This window comes from Oncorhynchus keta, chromosome 36 (genome assembly GCF_023373465.1).
Source record: "Oncorhynchus keta strain PuntledgeMale-10-30-2019 chromosome 36, Oket_V2, whole genome shotgun sequence".
Lineage (NCBI taxonomy): Eukaryota > Metazoa > Chordata > Actinopteri > Salmoniformes > Salmonidae > Oncorhynchus > Oncorhynchus keta.
Window position 1 is genome coordinate 16,903,256 of NC_068456.1, and position 24,905 is coordinate 16,928,160.

The 24,905-nt window shown below is 41.7% G+C and overlaps 1 protein-coding gene across 7 annotated transcripts in view; it reads right to left on the reverse strand.

Moving 5' to 3' along the window:
• Nucleotides 1–24,905, reverse strand: part of LOC118369716 (phosphatidylcholine:ceramide cholinephosphotransferase 1-like) — a 74,272-nt gene that overhangs the window by 14,016 nt on the left and 35,351 nt on the right. Inside the window, exon 1 of one of the 7 annotated variants that reach the window (XM_035754349.2) lies at nt 11,381–11,459. The exons of the other annotated variants lie outside the window; for them this stretch is intronic. The gene's annotated coding sequence lies outside the window, so the exon portion shown is untranslated. Of the gene's footprint in view, nt 1–11,380; nt 11,460–24,905 lie in introns of those variants that run through there. 7 annotated transcript variants of the gene reach the window in all.

Genomic DNA, 24,905 nt, shown 5'->3' on the forward strand with positions numbered 1-24,905 from the left:
GTCACTTGCTCTGAGACCTTGAAATAGTGGTTCCCCTTGCTCTGCAAGGGCCACAGCTTTTGTGGAGCGATGAGTAACGATGCTTCGAAGGTGACTGTTGTCTGTGTGCAGAGCGTCCCTGGTTCGCGCCAGGGTCGGGGCGAGGGGACGGACATAAAGTGGCATTGTTTAAAGTGACTAGTGATACATTTATTACATTCAATTTTTTATTATTAAAGTGGCTAGAGATTTGAGTCAGTATGTTGGCAGAAGCCACTCAATGTTAGTGATGGCTGTTTAACAGTCTGTTGGCCTTGAGATAGAAGCTGTTTTTCAGTCTCTCGGTCCCAGCTTTGATGCACCTGTACTGACCTCGCCTTCTGGATGATAGCGGGGTGAACAGGCAGTGGCTCAGGTGGTTGTTGTCCTTGATGATCTTTTTGGCCTTCCTCTAACATCGGGTGGTGTAGGTGTCCTGGAGGGCAGGTAGTTTGCCCCCGGTGATGCCTTCTGGCGCTGTTGCGCCTTCTTCACAACGCTGTCTGTGTGGGTGGACCATTTCAGGTTGTCTGAAATGGTGCTTGCCTACGGAGCTGTGAGGGGAACGGCACCTCAGTACCTCCAGGCTCTGATCAGGCCCTACACCCAAACAAGGGCACTGCGTTCATCCACCTCTGGCCTGCTCGCCTCCCTACCACTGAGGAAGTACAGTTCCCGCTCAGCCCAGTCAAAACTGTTCGCTGCTCTGGCCCCCCAATGGTGGAACAAACTCCCTCACGACGCCAGGACAGCGGAGTCAATCACCACCTTCCGGAGACACCTGAAACCCCACCTCTTCAAGGAATACCTAGGATAGGGTAAGTAAGGGTAAGTAATCCTTCTCACCCCCCCCCCCCAAAAGATTTAGATGCAAGTGGCTGTTCCACTGGATGTCATAAGGTGTATGCACCAATTTGTAAGTCGCTCTGGATAAGAGCGTCTGCTAAATGACTTAAATGTAAATGTGTACGCCGAGGAACTTAAAACTTTCCACCTTCTCCACTACTGTCCCATCGATGTGGATAGGGGGGTTCTCCCTCTGCTGTTTCCTTAAGTCCACGATAAACTCCTTCGTTTTGTTGACGTTGAGTGTTAGGTTATTTTCCTGACACCATACTCTGAGGGCCCTCACCACCTCCCTGTAGGCCGTCTCGTCGTTGTTGGTAATCAAGCCTACCACTGTAGTGTCGTCTGCAAACTTGATGATTTAGTTGGAGGCGTGCATGGCCACGCAGTCATGGGTGAACAGGGAGTACAGGAGAGGGCTGAGAACGCACCCTTGCGGGGCCCCAGTGTTGAGGATCAGCGGGGTGGAGAGGTTTCCTACCCTCACCACCTGGAGGCGGCACGTCAGAAAGTCCAGGACCCAGTTGCACAGGGCGTGGTCGAGACCCAGGGTCAGCTATTGTCGTTCTTTTAACTCAACGTAATCAACACTGCTAGCTAGCCAGCTAGCCCCCGAATAGCAGCACTGTAGAAACTATTACACTCAACGGAACGACTTGATTAGTGTAGTGTCAACAACGCAGCCACTGCCAGCTAGCCTACAAAGTCAACAACGCAGCCACTGCCAGCTAGCCTACTTCAGCAGTACTGTATCATTTTAATCATTTTAGCCAATAAGATTCTTGCTACGTAAGCTTAACTTTCTGAACATTCGAGACGTGTAGTCAACTTGTCATTCCAATCTCCTTGCATTAGCGTAGCCTCTTCTGTAGCCTGTCAACTATGTGTCTGTCTATCCCTGTTCTCTCCTCTCTGCACAGACCATACAAACGCTCCACACCGCGTGGCCGCGGCCACCCTAATCTGGTGGTCCCAGCGCGCACGACCCACGTGGAGTTCCAGGTCTCCGGTAGCCTCTGGAACTGCCGATCTGCGGCCAACAAGGCAGAGTTAATCTCAGCCTATGCCTCCCTCCAGTCCCTCGACTTCTTGGCACTGACGGAAACATGGATCACCACAGATAACACTGCTACTCCTACTGCTCTCTCTTCGTCCGCCCACGTGTTCTCGCACACCCCGAGAGCTTCTGGTCAGCGGGGTGGTGGCACCGGGATCCTCATCTCTCCCAAGTGGTCATTCTCTCTTTCTCCCCTTACCCATCTGTCTATCGCCTCCTTTGAATTCCATGCTGTCACAGTTACCAGCCCTTTCAAGCTTAACATCCTTATCATTTATCGCCCTCCAGGTTCCCTCGGAGAGTTCATCAATGAGCTTGATGCCTTGATAAGCTCCTTTCCTGAGGACGGCTCACCTCTCACAGTTCTGGGCGACTTTAACCCCCCCTACCTTTGACTCATTCCTCTCTGCCTCCTTCTTTCCACTCCTCTCCTCTTTTGACCTCACCCTCTCACCTTCCCCCCCTACTCACAAGGCAGGCAATACGCTCGACCTCATCTTTACTAGATGCTGTTCTTCCACTAACCTCATTGCAACTCCCCTCCAAGTCTCCGACCACTACCTTGTATCCTTTTCCCTCTCATCCAACACTTCCCACACTGCCCCTACTCGGATGGTACGCGCCGTCCCAACCTTCGCTCTCTCTCCCCCGCTACTCTCTCCTCTTCCATCCTATCATCTCTTCCCTCTGCTCAAACCTTCTCCAACCTATCTCCTGATTCTGCCTCCTCAACCCTCCTCTCCTCCCTTTCTGCATCCTTTGACTCTCTATGTCCCCTATCCTCCAGGCCGGCTCGGTCCTCCCCTCCCGCACCGTGGCTCGACGACTCATTGCGAGCTCACAGAACAGGGCTCCGGGCAGCCGAGCGGAAATGGAGGAAAACTCGCCTCCCTGCGGACCTGGCATCCTTTCACTCCCTCCTCTCTACATTTTCCTCCTCTGTCTCTGCTGCTAAAGCCACTTTCTACCACTCTAAATTCCAAGCATCTGCCTCTAACCCTAGGAAGCTCTTTGCCACCTTCTCCTCCCTCCTGAATCCTCCTCCCCCCCCCTCCCTCTCTGCAGATGACTTCGTCAACCATTTTGAAAAGAAGGTCGACGACATCCGATCCTCGTTTGCTAAGTCAAACAACACCGCTGGTTCTGCTCACACTGCCCTACCCTGTGCTCTGACCTCTTTCTCCCCTCTCTCTCCAGATGAAATCTCGCGTCTTGTGACGGCCGGCCGCCCAACAACCTGCCCGCTTGACCCTATCCCCTCCTCTCTTCTCCAGACCATTTCCGGAGACCTTCTCCCTTACCTCACCTCGCTCATCAACTCATCCCTGACCGCTGGCTACGTCCCTTCCGTCTTCAAGAGAGCGAGAGTTGCACCCCTTCTGAAAAAACCTACACTCGATCCCTCCGATGTCAACAACTACAGACCAGTATCCCTTCTTTCTTTTCTCTCCAAAACTCTTGAACGTGCCGTCCTTGGCCAGCTCTCCCGCTATCTCTCTCAGAATGACCTTCTTGATCCAAATCAGTCAGGTTTCAAGACTAGTCATTCAACTGAGACTGCTCTTCTCTGTATCACGGAGGCGCTCCGCACTGCTAAAGCTAACTCTCTCTCCTCTGCTCTCATCCTTCTAGACCTATCGGCTGCCTTCGATACTGTGAACCATCAGATCCTCCTCTCCACCCTCTCCGAGTTGGGCATCTCCGGCGCGACCCACGCTTGGATTGCGTCCTACCTGACAGGTCGCTCCTACCAGGTGGCGTGGCGAGAATCTGTCTCCTCACCACGCGCTCTCACCACTGGTGTCCCCAGGGCTCTGTTCTAGGCCCTCTCCTATTCTCGCTATACACCAAGTCACTTGGCTCTGTCATAACCTCACATGGTCTCTCCTATCATTGCTATGCAGACGACACACAATTAATCTTCTCCTTTCCCCCTTCTGATGACCAGGTGGCGAATCGCATCTCTGCATGTCTGGCAGACATATCAGTGTGGATGACGGATCACCACCTCAAGCTGAACCTCGGCAAGACGGAGCTGCTCTTCCTCCCGGGGAAGGACTGCCCGTTCCATGATCTCGCCATCACGGTTGACAACTCCATTGTGTCCTCCTCCCAGAGCGCTAAGAACCTTGGCGTGATCCTGGACAACACCCTGTCGTTCTCAACTAACATCAAGGCGGTGGCCCGTTCCTGTAGGTTCATGCTCTACAACATCCGCAGAGTATGACCCTGCCTCACACAGGAAGCGGCGCAGGTCCTAATCCAGGCACTTGTCATCTCCCGCCTGGATTACTGCAACTCGCTGTTGGCTGGGCTCCCTGCCTGTGCCATTAAACCCCTACAACTCATCCAGAACGCTGCAGCCCGTCTGGTGTTCAACCTTCCCAAGTTCTCTCACGTCACCCCGCTCCTCCGCTCTCTCCACTGGCTTCCAGTTGAAGCTCGCATCCGCTACAAGACCATGGTGCTTGCCTACGGAGCTGTGAGGGGAACGGCACCTCAGTACCTCCAGGCTCTGATCAGGCCCTACACCCAAACAAGGGCACTGCGTTCATCCACCTCTGGCCTGCTCGCCTCCCTACCACTGAGGAAGTACAGTTCCCGCTCAGCCCAGTCAAAACTGTTCCCTGCTCTGGCCCCCAATGGTGGAACAAACTCCCTCACGACGCCAGGACAGCGGAGTCAATCACCACCTTCCGGAGACACCTGAAACCCCACCTCTTTAAGGAATACCTAGGATAGGATAAAGTAATCCTTCTCACCCCCCTTAAAAGATTTAGATGCACTATTGTAAAGTGGCTGTTCCACTGGATGTCATAAGGTGAATGCACCAATTTGTAAGTCGCTCTGGATAAGAGCGTCTGCTAAATGACTTAAATGTAATGTAATGTAAATGTCCTTGACTAGTCTCTCAAAGCACTTCATGATGACGGAAGTGAGTGCAATGGGGCAATAGTCGTTTAGCTCAGTTACCGTAGCTTTCTAAGGAATAGGAACAATGGTGGCCATCTTGAAGCATGTGGGAACAGCAGACTGGGATAGGGAATGATTGAATATGTCAGTAAACACACCAGCCAGCTGGTCTGCGCATGCTCTGAGGACGCGGCTCGGGATGTCGTCTGGGCCGGCAGCCTTGTGAGGGTTAACACGTTTAAATGTTTTACGCACATTGGCTGCGGTGAAGGAGAGTCCGCAGGTTTTGGTAGCGGGTCGTGATGGTGGCACTGCATTGTCCTCAAGGCGAGCAAAGAGGTTGTTTAGTTTGTCTGGGAGCAAGACATCTGGGTCCACGACGGGGCTGGTTTTCTTTTTGTACTCCATGATTGACTGTAGACCCTCCCACACACGTTGTGTCTGAGCCGTTGAATTTCAACTCTACTTTGTCTCTATACTGACGATTAGCTTGTTTGATTGCCTTGCGGAGGGAATAGCTACACTGTTTGTATTCGGTTATGTTTCCGGTCGCCTTGCCCTGATTAAAAGCAGTGGTTCGCGCTTTCAGTTTTGCGCGAATGCTGCCTTCAATCCACTGTTTCTGGTTGGGGAAGGTTTTAATTGTTGCCGTGGGTACAACATCACCGATGCACTTGCTAATATACTCGCTCACCGAATCCGCGTATACATCAATGTTGTTGTTTGACGCTATCTGGAACACATCCCAGTCCACGTGATCGAAGCAATCTTGAAGCGTTGAATCAGATTGGTCGGACCAGCGTTGAACAGACCTGAGCAGGGTTGTTTCCTGTTTAAGTTTCTGTCTAAAGGCTGAGAGCAACAAAATGGAGTCGTGGTCAGATTTGACAAAAGGAGGGCGAGGGAGGACTTTAGGATCTTAGTTAAACATTCATTATTGGTTTCAGGTGTGTTAGAGCAAGGCCAGAGTGACAACAGTAAGTCAGACCCCCAGGGACAGGACTGAGCAGCCCAGCAGCTAGGGATGGCCTAAATAGGTATCTCCCCTGACGTGTTTATTTTTCAATACAAACTCCTTTTGTTGTACAGTATTCCAATGCCATCCAGACCATATGAAAGATGCACAGAATACCCTTAAAAATCGGGTAATAAATCAAATCTAGTGATACATAACTTGACATTTCTGCCATCCATTGTGACATTGTGGAAGGATAACCAACATTCAAATGAATGGCACTGCATGGGGACAAGAGCTGTAATCAGTGGTGTAAAGTACTTAAGTACTACTTAAGTAGTTTTTGGGGGTATCTGTACTTTACTTATATTTTTAAATGGCTAGTATGACGGGAAAATGCTCCAATTCACACACGTATCAAGAGAACATCCCCGGTCATCCGTACTGTGAACTAAACCCAAATTCTTTGTTTGCAAATTAAGTATGTGTTGGAGTGTGCCCCAGGTTATCCTTAGTTTTTTTTTAAACAAAGTGCTTAACCTTTTAAGTCGACCCTCTACTTTTTCGAACATTCTGTTAAAAATCACGCAACATTTCAGCGCCCTGCTACACAGGCCAGGAATATAGTATATGCATATGATTAGTATGTGTGGATAGAAAACACTCAGACGTTTATAAAGCTATTATCTGATAGCATGTAACACCCCAAAAGACCCGCAGGGGACGTAAACTAAATAATTAGCATAGTCGTCGCTACACAAACCGCACAAATAAAATATAAAACATTCATTATCTTTGACCATCTTCTTTGTTGGCACTCCTAGATGTCCCATAATCACTATTGGGTCTTTTTTTCGATTAAATCGGTCCATATATAGCCTAGATATCGATCTATGAAGACTGTGATAGACGAAAAAAAAAAAGCGTCTTATAACGTAACGTCATTTTTTTAAATTAAAAAAGTCGACGATAAACTTTCACAAAACACTTCGAAATACTTTTGTAATGCAACTTTAGGTATTAGTACACGTTAATAAGCGATCAAATTGATCACGAGGCGATTCTATATGGGGTACGTCTGGAAATAATGTCCGGGTAAATCTCAACCAAAATATCCGGTCGGAGACCTGAACAAATGGCTTGTCTCTTCTTCGTTTGACCAAGAAACAAAGCCTAGGCAAATGACAAGACTGTTGACATCGTGTGGAAGCTGTAGGTATATTGCAACCTCAGCCCCATTTAATGTGGTTCGCCTTTAACAATGGGTTGATGTGGCGGATGGATATATTTTTCCATTTTCAGTGATCAGATTTTCCTACGCTTTTCGATGAAACGCACGTTCTGTTATAGTCACAGCCATGATTTAACCAGTTTTATAAACATCTGAGTGTTTTCTATCCACACATACTAATCATATGCATATACTATATTCCTGGCATGAGCAGCAGGGCGCTGAAATGTTGCGCGATTTTTAACAGAATGTTTGAAAAAGTAGGGGGTAGAAGAAAAAAGGTTAAGAAAAATCTTATTTTCAATCACGGCCTAGGAACAGTGGGTTAACTGCCTTGTTCAGGGCGACAGATTTTTACCTTGTCAGCTCAGGGATTTGATCTTGCAACCTTTCGGTTACAAGTCCAACGCTCTAACCACTAGGCTACCTACCTGTTATAAGGCAAGGCCTAGCATTGTCATGATGAGTAAATACACAGACAACTTTACACAATGTTTACAAGCACTGCATTGACCAACTGGACAAAGTTTATTTTGCAATTTACTGTCTACGGAGAGAGAGTATGTTTACAGGTAGTGGTGGTCAGTTTACTGCTGTTCAACCAACTTCGGAACGGAAGTATCCCGGGAGCAATGAACACAGAACACTTAAATACAACACATTTCGTGTAGTGAACAAAGAGTTGGAAAATAACTTGATAGTTGACTTTGAAGATTCAGGAGGACTTCATGCCACTGTAATTCCAATGGCGAGTTGATATGCCATGTCTATAGTTGTACATAGCTGCAGGAGAGGCATAAAGGAAACCGTAATTTCATCACTCCAACAGCTTGCAAAACATCAGCAATCTAATAGTCCCGTGTAGCTCTGTTGGTATTATAGCAGGGCGCTTGCACTGCCAGGGTTGTGAGTTTGATTCCCACAGGGGTAAATGTATGCACTCACTACTGTAAGTCGCTCTGGATAAGAGTGTCTGCTAAATTACTAAAATGTAAAAAATATGTAGCAAAGTAACTGAACTGCTCATATGGCAGTGCAATTCTGTTTACTTAATAGTATTGTAGCTGATGCTCGGCATTCAGTGACATAACAGCACCTGCTGCCCGACTCATACAAACAGTGAACACCAAACTGTGTTAGAAGAATCATGTATATTCTTACTCAACCATCTGACACAGCTTTGTGTGCGCGCTTACAGCTAATAATGAAAAGTCATGGCAGATACATCTAGGGTTGTGATTATTCTAGTATATGTTTTCCATGAAAACACGAAGCAGACCAAACTCTTTGGTCCTTTAAAAACATGCTGTATGTCAAAATGTGTGTGCTATAGCATGGAAAATATATAAATATGACTCTGGATGACAATATGTTTGTTTCCAACAATAGAGCTTCATGCTTTGTTTCCTTGCCACAATACTAACAAGTATCGTGATGCTGGTATTGTCCCGGCCCTAGATACATTATATATATGGAAATAACGTGAGCTTTTTAAAATCTAAAATCAAGGATGTTTTTAGGCCTACAGCCCCTCATAAATAAAACTAGAGGCCAGAAACCAGACTACATGGCAGAACGCTGACATTTCTGATGCTGGAAAAAATTACTTGGATCACAAAATGAAACAAGGACAAGTGGAAAACGCATCAATGATACATAGTCCAACCATACTGCTTCATGCTGTAAATTCTTCCCTTCGAGGTTTGGCCGTGGAATGGAAGAGTAACGACATTGGTGGAAGAAGTACTCAATTGTCATACTTGAGTGAAAGTAAAGATACCTTAATAGAAAATTACTCTAGTAAAAGTGAAAGTCACCCAGTAAAATACTACCCGAGTAAAAGTCTAAAAGAATTTGGTTTTAAATATACTTAAGTATAAATTGTTTCAAATTGCTTATATTAAACACATGATGGCACAATTTTGTATTTTATTTTTCACAGATAGCCAGGGGCACACTCCAACACAATTTACAAACAAAGGATTTGTGTTTAGGGAGTCTGACAGATCATAGGCGGTAGGGACGACAAGGGATGTTTTCTTGGACGATTTTCATGTCCAGCTAAGCATTCAAAATGTAACAAGTACTTTTGGGTGTCAGGGAAAATGTATGGAGCAAAAAGTACATAATCATCTTTAGGAATGTAGTGAAGTAAAAGTTGTCAAAAATATAAATAGTAAAGTACAGACACCCCCAAAAACGACTTAAGAAGTACTTTCAAGTATTTTCACTTAAGTTCTTTACACCACTGAGTAACTAACAAGGCAGAAAAGCAAAAGGCTGTGTCTGTGACCAGAGTTTAACCTGTCCCCCCAAAGCATGCCAAGTACACAAACAGGGCGCCAGTAGCAGAGTGACTCATTCACAATTCTAAAACGTATGTTTCAGGGATGAGACTAACCAATTCAAGCCAAATAGACACAGCAAAAATATAGAGCTACAGATTATTGTCAATATAAACTTTCAGTCTCGCTGACAAACATGTTGTTGGAATGCAAGGTTATAGTAAACCGAAACCACTAATGAAAGACATTCAGAAACTGAAATAAAAACTATTCACAAACCCGTTTGAAAAACTAAAACTATACAGAAACGTATCTTTGACAAATTAACAGTACACTGTACAAACAAAAGCGCGCACACACACACAACCAGTCAAAGGTTTGTCAGCATCATGAGGTAGTCACCTGGAATGCATTTCAATGAACAGGTGTGCCTTGTTAAAAGTTAATTTGTGGAATTTCTTTCCTTCTTAATGCATTTGAGCCAATCAGTTGTGTTGTGACAAGGTAGGGGTGGTATACATAAGACAACCCTATTTGGTAAAATATCAAGTCCATATTATCGCAAGAACAGCTCAAATAAGCAAAAAGAAATTAGAGTCCATCATTACTTTAAGACATGAAGGTCAGTCAATACAAACAATGTCGAGGACTTTTAAAGTTTCTTCAAGTGCAGTCGCCAAAACCAAACGCTATGATGCAACTGACTCTCAAGAGGACAGCCACAGGAAAGGAAGACCCAGAGTTACCTCTGCTGCATTAGAGTTACCAGCCTCAGAAATTGCAGTCCAAATAAATGCTTCAGAGTTCAAGTAACAAACACATCTCAAAATCAACTGTTCAGAGGAGACTGTGTGAATCTGGCCTTCATGGTCAAATTACTGCAAAGAAACCACTACTAAAGGATACCTATAAGAAGAAGAGACTTGCTTGGTCCAAGAAACACGAGCAATGGACATTAGACCGGTGGAAAGATGTCTTTTGGTCTGACAAGTCCAAATTGTAGATGTTTGGTTCCAGGATGTAACAACAAAACGTGGAATAAGTCTAGGGGTATGAAAACTTTCTGAAGGCGCCGTACATAGTAATCAATATTATATACATTTGTTAATTTGACTGATAATCATATCATTCTATCCACTTCCTTATTTTGTCTCATTGTCGTATAGACATATATTGTATATTGATCGGCCTGCCTGCTCAATGTGCCTGCTAGCAACTACTAGGTAGTTTCATTGACAAACATAGATGGAACTTCGCTAACTAGCTAGTGATTTTGGGCACAGAAACAGCGTGTTGCTTGTGCTTTATTTACAATAGGTCGACAGCTTGCTGATAAAGTTGATGACATGTTCTCAGAAATCAGTTCTAAGCACAGACAGCAGAAGCGGAATCAATACTGTCTGCAGTGCACTGACTAGGTTATCCATGCACGTCTTTTTACTTCAGAAATATTGCACCAAACACTTGAGCGAGATGTAAAATTGTGCGGCTAACACATCCACTGCAAAACATCAAAATAAATTACAGATTTATTGGTTTATCTTGGATTAATTCTGACTATTTTGAGGAAGTGGTATTGGCTATGCTGTGGATGTGGTGACTCAAGGAGGGACAAACATTAATTGCCAGGGTACGATATAGTGAACATAACACACCCACATCAAACCACACCTCCAAGACCCAAATATAATTTTTCTTAATGAGAAGCAGAAAAACACAGGGGGGCTGAACGCATTGATTCCACTTGAAAAAGAACCGAACCTATGACCTGACCCATCAAAGTGTGTATTACTGCTCCACAGTGGCAAAACCTTACATCCCCCCCAAAAATCGAAACACTATACATAAATGTCTTCTAACATTAAACACACAGGCTACTTCCGGTCCCTAACACAAAAAAACAAGTAAATCAGATCTTAAACCTAACTAAACTGAATTTCAAGGAAAAGTCTATAAACTATAATAACATTGGTTGGAATGTTGAAGAGTCACATTCATTCCTCCAGGTTCTAAAGTTCCCGGGCGGAGATAGAAATAATTATGTAAGCATAAAACACCTGTGCCATAGGACTTACCCCTATCTCCCCTGTGCCTCCTCTTCATTCACCTGCTCTAATCACAAAACACATGTGGCTCTGAGAGAGAAAGAACAGCTCTGCAGCAGTTCCTCTGAACAAGGCTCTCTCTTTCTTCGACTCCTCCTCCTTCCCTCTTGGTCTCTCTATCGCTCTCTGGCTTGAACTGCGTCCCTGAACCCCACCCATTCTGAGCTAGCGTGTGTCCGCAAAACACAAAAAGATCTGATCTCCATCCATTTACCTTATTCATCCTTTAAGAAAAATGGATATCATTGGAAAATTTCATTTGTTTGTTGAAAAGGACACACTGTCAAGTGGTGGAAACACAGGCAACCAGAGTCAGAAAAAGTGCACAGTAAACATAGGGCAGGATGAACATAGTAGAAAACACACTGGGGAGAGCTCATGGGGATTTGAAAACGGGTCAGCTCCTGTTATAGAACTAATTGTTTTAACGTCTCACCTAGGCCACACAGTCTTATCACCACAACTCAAACACACAAAGGAAGGAATTTAAAATGTTACTCAGGTAACTAAACTTGAACCAATAAGCTAGGCTTATTTGTGCCAGATACATTATATAGACAGTCTGTTTGCATATAGAGCACATTTCAACAGTGAGCGTACCATGTTTCCTCTTTCTATGCCTAAAGTATATTTGTTTGAACATGTTGAATCAACATAAGCCACCACAACCAACATTACAAGTAAGAATGTCAAAATGACATTCCAGTCATGGAAACATATTCAGGCCAACCTTTTGTTTGCTTTCCCCTCCTCCTTCCCTCTGGGTGTTTTTGCTTTTCTGGGACAATGCTTTATTTGAAACGGTAATCTTCCATTACGGAACGTTACCTTCTGAGAACAATGGTGAATAAAATGTGTGAACACTATTCTCTCACCTGTATCACCTAGCCTACTACCTGCCCCACAAAGCCACATAGAATGCATTTTACCTAACATGCTTGACAAGTTGGCGATACCAGGGTGAAAATTAACAGCAAGCAGCTGCAGTTCAACACTGTTGGGTAGAGAAAGTTCAGACACACACATACAAACACGTAATACTGGTTATAGCAAACATGAACTAGGCTCCCTGAGGTCTTTCATGAGGTTGAGTGTTCTGATGTGTTGGAATACTTTTCATATTACTATAATAGACTGTTTTCACAATTCTATTCAGGTATAGGCCTACTCGTTTGTATGTAGTAGGCCTGTGTGTGAAACTGCCTTGAAGGCTTTCGACAACACCTGCAGTCTCATAGAACACAGAAGCTACTTATAGAAGCAGAGACAAAGTCTCTTTGTTCAGGTTTTTTTTTACGTGAAGGTTCTCCAGTACTGTGGAGCGAGAGCAACCAGCTAAAGCGGCCTATGTTGGGGATCGGTTACATTTTTGGACAACTTGATTGGCAGAGGAGATGCTGGGAATGAGTAGGAGTTTAGAGATGACATTCTTAGCATCAGCAATGCAGGTTTCACTTTACTGAGAGGTTTGCACTACTGTTGGCAAAATATTTAGGCCTACAGTAAGTCCAGATTCTTTAAATGCTGTATGGTCAGGACACCTCTTAAAACAAACTTTTAGACATACTTGTTGGAAACTATCTGACACTGACAGCATTTTCACACGTCGATGAATCAACCACACTGTCACTTATTTGACAAGTGGTTGAGGCTCACATCATTAGCGCCTCCTACATTAACTCCAATGTACCTCATTCAATATTACGCTAAATTAACTTTCAAAAAATGTTTGCAGTAACCTGCATTAAATTGTTTTTATTGTTTCTGTACAGTATGTGCAGTTGATCAATCAAAATTAGATTAACATTTGTCTATAAGCAAGATGTATGGGAACAGTGACTGAGACATGGAATAAGGTCTCTCTTCAGTCTTTCAGCAAACCCTCAATTGTCAAAATTTCACAATAGAATACATGAAAAGACCGAGCCTTCAAAGAACAGGATATATGAGTATCTACAATTCATACTATACGGGCCTGATAGGGGTATAGCTTTTTAGTCTTCTAGGAAATAAATAAAATAGCCTACTTTGTAGGAAAGGGAACACTGAACAGGCTTCCATCTTGGCTGCAAAATAGTAAGTCGTAAAAATAAGTAAGCTTCCTTCTTTCATGATAATGCACAAGGCCATTGGTACTTTTGACAAACTCAAACAAGATAGATGACAACCCATATACAGTCAAATTATCTGAGGTTTTCAATACAAATGAGAATAAGCAAATAAATCAAATCTGCATCCACTGCAGAGCAATCAATCTGCTGTATGATTGCATTTATCCTGTTTTTGAGGGGAAATTGGCAATTAAGGTCAATTACAGGATTCTGAAAACAATGCACGTGTCTTTGGGCCTTCTGTAGGAAATAATGAATCCACTAAGATAACAGAGTACAGTGACCTTATAGAGGTACAATTTTCCAGTCTAAGGTCAGTTTGCCAAAAGACTAGAGTAGTTTTAGTTAGTAAAAGCTTTTCCTTAAGTTAGAAGCCAGCATCAAATTTAGTTAATTGGAGCAATAATTTTAGTGTTAGTTAACATTTCTCTGTTGTGGTATTAACTAACCATCTTCCACAAGCACAGCTTGCGACAGTTGAATTGGCCAATTTTCCACTGTTTTTTAACAGCTTCCAGCCCTATCAACAGGGGTCTTTTCCATGTGATTTCTCTCTCTCCTTGACTTCAGTTCAACCTCCCTCCCTTAGTACCAGGAAGAAAACATCTCTGGACACTGACATTGAAGTGTTCATCTTCAACCTTTTGAAATTTCCTCATGAGATAATGAATGATGTAATGGCCTAATGAGATCAGAAAGCAGTGGTGGAGAAACCGTCAGTGCTTTAATCAATCTGCCAGGCTTAATAGTTGAAGACAGTGGGTTCGGAACAGCAAGTCACAAATCTGTGTGTTGTGTCGTGGTGTCTGAATACAGATAGTAGAGGTAACACGCTGGCCCCTGGGAAAGAGTATTTGCTGATGTCACAGAGGAATATCACATCTTCAATCTTGGCAGATAAACAGGCTCAGAACTCACCACTAAAGAGATAAGATTCGAGGAAAATATTAACCCTTGACCCTGTTTGTTTGGTTGGTTTCATGCAAATCTGACTGTCAAAAGTATTGAATAGCCTACAACCTCCCTTCACCCAAATACAATCTACAAACATATTTCCCCCAGCTATGGTAGATGTGAGACGGAATCTATAAAACAGTCTCTGCTACAGTATTTATTCTTTCAGTAGTAGCTTAACTTGAAAGAGCAATTAGTGGCTGGATGGTCACATCTTAGCTAGGGCTGGGAATTGCCGGGGACCTTACGATATGATATTATGACGATACTTATGTGCCGATACGGTGTGTATTGCGATTCTCACAATTCTATGTATTGCGATTCGATACTGTGATTTTATTGCGATTCGATGTTCCAAACAAATTGCTCAAATATGTCTGCTGCAAACGGACAACGAGTTTTGTTCAGACATGGTTATAAGTGCTGAAAACAAATTGGCTCCCTATAAAAAGATGTAGAACGAGCTATGAAAAAATAATATTCCGATATGTAACTAATCGATTTCCCCCCCAATCACTAATCATAGCCAACTCATTGGCACATAGAGATAAATGTAGCTTGACATTATATGGAAAATTCAGCTGCTATCCCTTGGTGAAAGCCAAGGACTAACATCCCAAATAGTAGATGGTATAGATGGTTTTGTTTCTTAAGAACCAACCTAACACGTGTGGAACTATGGGGCAAAACAGACAGGTGTCATGACGTTGGCCTGTGGGTAGGTTTATGACAGTCATAAATACCTCTACCCCCCTTTTCCTCTCTCTACCCTACTGAGGTTACATTTGCAAAACCCTTGGTTAACATAGAGATTCTGGGAACATCATAAGGTGGGGGGAAATTAACTATATTCTGGTAATCCGAACAATTGAACATATGCGGTGGTACTTAATGAATATGATGTCAGTTCGGTTGTCATCTGAGACATTCTCATCAATGATAAGATGACAAACTCTACAGTGGAAAGTCTACACATCAGAGTTATCGGATTCACATGGTATTGTTGTTCAATTTAAATGTTTGAATATGATATTATTTGTGATGGGATGAAATGTGATTATAGCTTCTAAAATGTGAGATTTGGGTTTTCATAAATTAGGGCTCTGCTCAAATCAGTGGCCCGCCCCTATGAAGGGACATGGGCTATAAAACTTTTCAAACAAGCCCTCCTCTCCCTTCCTATATAAGCCCTTGACGATAATATAACCTTCTGTTCTGAGGATGTAGGACGACAGTCCGATGTCAGAATGGTTCAGATAATAACTACAGAATGAAGCCAACATCAGCGTGAGCTTTGGTTGAAAATGGTATGAACTTTGAAATCGTATTCACTATAGAAGTGATACCTCCTAGCTGTTGAGTTAGCAACAGCAGATGCAAAAGAGGGTTAGGAAGGAACAGACAGAGTATCCCGCCTATCACCTAACGACGTTACTACAACGTATTCAATTGTCAACCAGAGACATTCTTCAAAGGACTCGGTTGGGCAACATGACCTTTCATCTACCACCAACCTACCGAGGCGCAGCTCGGAGTAAATATTTATTGCATTTTCCTTTTCCAAATGGGCAGTAATTTAGAATGCATAACATACTGTATTTACGATAGCACAGCTTCTTCCCTTTGTTCCTCAGTCTTCCCGCTCTTTCACTCAAACCCAGCCCCTTTTCTTTTGTGTAACAAGTTGTCATATCTGTTCCGCCCGCTAGGGACGTTTTCTTTTATGACGTAATTTGTAATAAAGTTATGATTTCATTATGTGTACGTGTAATTCTGTGTGATTAGCTAGGTATTTAGTAAATAAATAATTATTTAAACCCAATTTTGTATTGCTGATTCAACTTGTTAGCCAGGGTCCGTGCAGATAACTAAGAATGTACAACTTTCAGATGAGACTGAATTAAGATGACGATTAATATTGACTGCTATTGTTGTAAAATATTACTAGGTCTTTAAGAATTTATTCGGAAGATAACAGCTCTATAAATATTATTTGGTGGTGCCCGACTCTCTAGTTAATTACATTTACATGATTAGCTCAATCAGGTAATATTCATTACAGAGAAATTATTTTATAGAATAGCATGTCATATCACTTAATCCATCATAGCCAAAGACATGACACAGGGTTGACTTAGATTGTTGACAACATGTAAACTACACTGAATAAAAATATAAAAAAGGCAACATGGAAAGTGTTGGTCCCATGTTTCATGAGTTGAAATAAAATATATCAAACATATCAAGAAGCTGATAAAACAGCATGATCATAACACAGGTGCACTTTGTGCTGTGGACAATAAAAGGTCACTCTAAAATGTAACAGATGTCTCAAGTTGAGGGAGCATGCAATTGGCATGCTGACTGCAGGAATGTCCACCAGAGCTGTTGCCAGAGAATGGAATGTTCATTTCTCTACCAACGTCATTTTAGAGAATTTGGCAGTATGTCCAACTAGCCTCACAACCGCAGACCATGTGTAACCACGCCAGCCTAGGACCTCCACATCTGGCTTCTTTGCCTGCAGGATCGTCTTGATGAAACTGTGGGTTTGCACAACCAAAGAATATCTGCACAAACTGTCAGAAACAGTCTCTGGGAAGCTCATCTGCATGCTCGTCATTCTCACCAGGGTCTTGACCTGACAGCAGTTCGGCATCGTAAACGACTTCAGTAGACAAATTCTCACCTTCGATGGCCACTTGCATGGCATGCTGGAGAAGTGCTCTTCACGAATTAATCCCAGTTTCAACTGTACCGGGCAGATGGTAGGTCGTCGTGGTTTGCTAATGTCAACATTGGGAACAGAGTGCCCCATGCTGGAGGTGGAATTAAGGTATGGGTAGGCATAAGCTACGAACAATAAACACAATTGCATTTCATTGATAACTATTTGAATGCAGAAAAATACCATGATGAGATCCTGAGGCCCATTGTCGTGCCATTCGTCTGCCGCTATCACCTCATGTTTCAGCATGATAATGCACAGCCCCATGTCGTAAGGATCGCTAAACAATTCCTGGAAGCTGAAAATGTCCCAGTTCTTCCATGGCCTGAATACTCACCAGACATGTCACCCATTGAGCATGTCTGGGATGCTCTGGATCGACATGCACAACATGTCCAGTTCCCGCCAATATTCAGCAACTTCACACAGACAATGAAGAGGAGTGAGACAACATTCCACAGGCCACAATCAACAGCCTGATCAACTCTATGTGAAGGAGATGTGTCGAGCTGCATGAGGCAAATGGTGGTCACACGAGATACGGACTGGTTTTCTGATCCATGCCCCTACTTTTTTTTAAGGTATCTCAGAGCAACAGATGCATATCTGCATTCCCAGTCATGTGATATCCATATATTACGGCCTAATGAATTTATTTAAATTGACTCAGTAAAATCTTTGAAATTGTTGCATGATGCGTTAATATTTTTGTTCAGTGTATATTTAGTCTCCAATATTTATTGAAAACAAATACATTTGCACAATGAGCACTTGTTGTCTGAAATACATTGTTACAGTTGTTGGTTAGCGAGCTAGATAATTTTTGCCATATTATCATAAGCATTTCATTGTCATGAAATTCGTCAAAACACCACAAAACAAGACATGGTATCAAGAACAAGATGAAACTAGCTGAAAGAGTCACTTACGATTCCCTACATGGCAGTTTGTCATTGTTGGTAGCTAACTGGCTATCCAGAATCACAACATCTCACGGACTTCTGCACCACTGAAGCATGAACATTGTTAGGTTGTCAGCTAACCCACCTATGCAAACCGATTAGGTTCTCAACCAAGTACCAGGGATCAACACAGAACAAAGCTATGAATCAGCAGTGATAAGCCTGTAATAAAGCCTTATCAGCACATTTTACGTGAATACTGTCACCTGGTCAGGATGAGACATGGGGTGTACTCATTAGTTGCGTACTGTAGCAAAACATTTTGCATAGAAGGAATACAGTTTGCAGCGGAAACTACGGTTTCTATTGGACAAATTCAGGTAGGTCCCTCCCAGTTTCGTTCCGTTTGCTTTCAAGTTGTTCCAAGTGAATACACCCCTAATGAGTCTGTTTGCCTTGAATACTCTGAAGAGCTGAGCTTAACAGCACAATAACAAATGCTCGCAGGTGCCACCCGTTAATGAGGAACCCACCTGTGAATTCATGATTAAATTATGACCATGTCAGGTCCACACACACACACACACACACACACACACACACACACACACACACACACACACACACACACACACACACACACACACAGACAGCATAAAAACTGTTTATATACATATATACTTTTTTACAGTATAGTACAGCATACGCACAAAACCGGAAGACAAAAAGCCTATATGTTGACCTAGACAGAAGATAAGAGATTGAAGAACAGTGTATTAATATGGAGGAAGTGAGTATGTGGAAACACCTACAGTAGTCAAATTCCACTTTTCAATTGAAACCGAGTCAAGAGCAACATTAGTCCAAAGCAATTTACACATGCAGTAGTTGTTTCCTGTTTCGTTGAATGCATTCATTTAATGGTGCATGTTAATATGTTTACTAAAAACAGTATCTTCAGAAAGTATTCACACTCCCAGACTCTTTCCACATTTTGTGGAGTTACAGCCTGAATTTAAAATGGATTAAAGAGATATCTAATATACAGGGTCCCTGGGCAAGAAAAGACTGAATAATCCTGGTCTCTAGCTACCTTTTGCTGTAGTGTATAGCAGCTGCAGCCACAAGTGTTATCAAAGAGGTTGTTTTTGCTAATTTGTTAACACCCTTCAAAATGAACTTTCAACAAGAAGTTTCAAATTATCATGATTTGGTGATTTGCAGCTCACTGTTTTTGCAGCTGTTAGCTATCTCTTTGAAAATAACTTGTGAAACATTTGTGTACAGAACGTGTTAAAAGTATGTTTGCAATGGGAAGTAATAGTTGTACATTTCGATTTGGATATGCTTAAAATTGTTGTGTTTTTGTTATTGGGGGCCTACTGGCTTATTTTAAATGTGTGGCTTTTATCAGTATGCTGTGTGTGACTGCTCTCTATGTGTTTTACAAAAATAGTTATCCTACACAGAGTGCGCAGATCACGGTCGGTGTCCTTTGATGTGTCACTGTTGTTGTCATTGCTATTGGTGACAGTGACAGGCTACCACAGGTTGTTTAAGCGGTTGTTGCTTATGGCATTATTCCATGCTAGGCTTGTGAGTGACAGCCGATGCGCGGCTCAGGCCTGTTTGATTAATTCATGATTTCATCAAAAAGCATTGCTACTCCTACATTAAAGCTAGATATGTCTTGTGCATTAAAGATAAACTCAGCAAAATGACGTTGCCACGAGTAGCACCACAGATATTGAAATGAGAGAGATGCAAGACTTCGCTCTCACACAGTATCTGCGCACGTGCATGGTTTCGCTTCACGCTGAGTCTACCTTTACGTGATGTTTGTTATTTATCAGGTTGAAGTTTTGGAAGCCCCCCCCCCCAAATGTTATTTGTCACATGCGCCGAATACAACAAGTGTTGACCTTACTGTGAAATGCTTACTTACAAGCCCTTAACCTCTCTGCGCACGGAACCCGCTAGTGGGCTGAAATTCCACAACATATGGTGACCGCTACATAAATAGTCATATTAAACATTCATGAAAATACTAGTGTCTCACATGTATCGAAAGCCTAGAATCTTGCTAATCCAACTGCATTGTCAGATTTAAAAAAGGATTTACTGCGAAAGAATACGATGTGATTATCTGAGCATAGAGCCCCATTAAAAACAACAATTTTAACCAGCACAGGCGTAACATAATCAAACTGCATTAAAATAAATAGTTTACCTTTGACGATCTTCGTCTTTTTACAATTTCAATGCTCATTGTTACACAATGAATGATCTTTTGTTTGATAAAATCCGTTTTTATAGCCTAACACAAAACATTTTGTGAACCGCTTGTGTCGTGAATTCCGTCTCATTCCATTTTCGACGACACATTCCAGGTAAATAACCCACACAGAACGTGACTTTTCCGGTCATGTTTGGTTTCACTACAATCAACTGGTTTGTTTGTAACACAATCAAACGTGATGGGCCATTTCGCGGGATGTATTGACTGAAAGAAACCGATTTGAAGACAACAAGTCATGACATCATTGTGCACCAATGATTTGCCCGCTGTTTCATTGATTGACTGTCTTTTAACCCAATGACCACTAATCGTCTTGAAATCTAGCTGGGTGGATAGCCAATGAGCTGAACTAAACGGCAATAGGTCATGTTTATGTGTTGCAAGACCAACCCATGTAGTAAGCTCCAGCGTAATGAGAGTCATTTGCTTTTGAAGTTTCATACCGGAAGGAGAAACACATACAGTGGGGCAAAAAAGTATTTAGTCAGCCACCAATTGTGCAAGTTCTCCCACTTAAAAAGATGAGGCCTGTAATTTTCATCATAGGTACACTTCAACTATGACAGACAAAATGAGGGGGAAAAAATCCAGAAAAATCACATTGTAGGAATTTTTATGAATTTATTTGCAAATTATGGTGGAAAATAAATATTTGGTCAATAACAAAAGTTTCTTAATACTTTGTTATATACCCTTTGTTGGCAATGACAGAGGTCAAACATTTTCTGTAAGTCTTCACAAGGTTTTCACACACTGTTGCTGGTATTTTGGCCCATTCCTCCATGCAGATCTCCTCTAGAGCAGTGATGTTTTGGGGCTGTTGCTGGGCAACACGGACTTTCAACTCCCTCCAAAGATTTTCTATGGGGTTGAGATCTGTAGACTGGCTAGGCCACTCCAGGACCTTGAAATGCTTCTTACGAAGCCACTCCTTTGTTGCCCGGGCGGTGTGTTTGGGATCATTGTCATGCTGAAAGACCCAGCCACATTTCATATTCAATGCCCTTGCTGATGGAAGGAGGTTTTCACTCAAAATCTCACGATACATGGCCCCATTCATTCTTTCCTTTAAACGGATCAGTCGTCCTGGTCCCTTTGCAGAATAACAGCCCCAAAGCATGATGTTTCCACCCCTATGCTTCACAGTAGGTATGGTGTTCTTTGGATGCAACTCGGCATTCTTTGTCCTCCAAACATGACGAGTTGAGTTTTTACCAAAAAGTTATATTTTAGTTTCATCTGACCATACGACATTCTCCCAATCTTCTTCTGAATCATCCAAATGCAGGGGGACACGTCTGGCACTGCTGGATTGGAGTCCCTGGTGGCGTAGTGTGTTACTGATGGTAGGCTTTGTTACTTTGGTCCCAGTTCTCTGCAGGTCATTCACTAGGTCCCCCAGTGTGGTTCTGAGATTTTTGCTCACCATTCTTGTGATCATTTTGACCCCACAGGGTGAGATCTTTCGTGGGGCCCCAGATCGAGGGAGATTATCAGTGGTCGTGTATGTCTTCCATTTCCTAATAATTGCTCCCACAGTTGATTTCTTCAAACCAAGCTGCTTACCTATCGCAGATTCAGTCTTCCCAGCCTGGTGCAGCTCTACAATTTTGTTTCTGGTGTCCTGTGACAGTTCTTTGGTCTTGGCCATAGTGGAGTTTGGAGTGTGACTGTTTGAGGTTGTGGACAGGTGTCTTTTATACTGATAACAAGTTCATACAGGTGCCATTAAAATAGGTAATGAGTGGAGGACAGAGGAGCCTCTTAAAGTAGTTACATGTCTGTGAGAGCCAGAAATCTTGCTTGTTTGTAGGTGACCAAACACTTATTTTCCACCATAATTTGCAAATAAAATCATTAAAAATGCTACAATGTGATTTTCTAGATTTGTTTTCCTCGTTTTGTCTGTCATAGTTGAAGTGTACCGATGATGAAAATGACAGGCCTCTCATCTTTTTAAGTGGGAGAACTTGCACAATTGGTGGCTGACTAAATACTTTTTTGCCACACTGTATTACGCACTGCATTGTTTGGTAAACACGCAGATTCAGCTGTTTATATATCAATCATTATGGCGACGAAGTCGGGGAAAGCTAAATCTAAGTCTAGATATACAGATGTACACACAATTTTAGAATAAATTGATTGGGAAAATGAGACAGAGATTGTTGTAGGACGATTCATTTAGCGATTGTGGAGGAATATTTTGAACGGGAGAGGACATTGTTTTGGACTGGTAAGTTCTTATTATGCTAATGCCCTTGTTTGAAATTAATCATATAAAATATTATTTGTGATTTTTTTTACATTTTAGAAGCAATATATAAACATGTAATGTCATAAAATGTGAGATGCGCGTGTCTGCCGCCCCACCCCAACCCACATGAAATAGCCTATTTGAGGCTGTTGAGGGGAGGGCAGGCCCACAACAATGGCTAAAGTGAAATGGAGACAGTAGATACAGCTGGTCTGTTATAATATAATAAAGACAGTAGATCTAGCTGGTCTGTCATATATATAAAACATAATATAAAAGAGACAGTAGATCTAGCAGGTTATAATAATATATTCAACCTTATGTTCCCTGTACTCTCTCTCTCTCTATATATATATATATTTATATAAATATATAAATATATATATATATTTATATAAATATATATATATATATATATATTTATATAAATATTTATATATATATATATTTAAATATATAAATATATATATATATATATTTATATATATATATATATATATATATATATTTATATAAATATATATATATATATATTTATATAAATATTTATATATATATATATTTAAATATATAAATATATATAAATATTTATATATATATATATATATATTTAAATATATAAATATATATAAATATTTATATATATATATATATATATATATATATATTTATATAAATATATATATATATATATATATATTTATATAAATATTTATATAAATATATATTCATATAAATATATATATATTCATATAAATATATATATATTATATATAAATATTTATATATATATATATATATTTATATATTTAAATATATATATATAAATATTTATATAAATATATATATATATATATATTTATATAAATATATATATATAGAGAGAGAGAGAGTACGTATATATATATATATGTTTATTATACCTGTTGATACAGGGCTCATATGTGAAACTATTCTAACTGAACATTTTCTTTCACAGTGACACTGACTCCGAATGGGAGTCTTATCCGGTGTCCTATGTGAATTGAATTATGCTCTCTCTAATTCTCTCTCTCGGAGTACCTGAGCCCTAGGACCATGCGTCAGGACTACCTGGCATGATGACTCCTTGTGGTCCCCAGTCCACCTGGCCTTGCCGCTGTTCCAGTTTCAACTGTTCTGCCTGTGGCTATGGAACCCTAAACTCTCCATTTTTACTCGGGGTGCTGTCCTGTTGCACCCTTGACAACCACTGTGATCTCCACCCGGCACAGCCAGAAGAGGACTGGCCACCCGTCATAGCCTGGTTCCTCTCTAGGTTTCTGCCTTTCTAGAGAGTTTTTCCTAGCCACCGTGCTGCTACACCTGCATTGCTTGCTGTTTGGGGGTTTAGGCTGGGGCTATATAAATAGATTTGATTTGACAGAGGACTGAGGGTCTTCCAAATATTGAAAGTGTGTAAATAGTTTGCCATGTTATTTTGTAAATGTGTATATATTTTTTCATATATTTTTCAATCAATAATAATTTTTTCCCCCATTTTCTTTTCTCAAATTATTGTATATAGTTATTTGTTCCAAAATGTATAACTTCACCAATTTGGCCACTGGGGTACATTTGGGCTACTTGTGTGGGACACCTGGGTGACTTCATGATAAATGTCATGTGGCACACTCATTTTGGAAGTTATTATTCTGAAACTTTGCACAAGTACTGTTGCCCTCTTATAGTTTTCACTGAAATTGTCCCCATCATCCTCTCTGAATGTTTGTTTTAAAGATAAAACAATGAAAAAAACCACATGATTTTTAAATTTGTATCTAAACCAGATCTATTGTGTTATATTCTCCTACATTCAATTCACATGTACACAAACTTTGAGTGTTTTCTTTCAAATGGCACCAAGAATATGCATATCCTTGGTTCTGTGCCTGAGCTACAGGCTGTTAGATTTGGGTATGTCTTCAGGCGGAAATTGCACAAAGTAGGGGGGAGCTCTAAGAGGTTTTAAGCTTCTCTAGTGTCCGTGAGTTATTTACTCAGCAAAATAAGAACATAACTAATTCACACACACACACAAAATGGTTTGGTTGTTATGAATGCACTCATCTAAGTTAGACACGTGGCATTTCAGCAACAAAGAAAAATGACTTAATATCAGAGTTGTGACTGTTGTTCACACACGTATCTGCCCTCTCATTGGCTAGAATGGTTCCACCTGATCCTCCCGCCTGCCTTCCATCTTTGAGGACTTGTATTTCCATT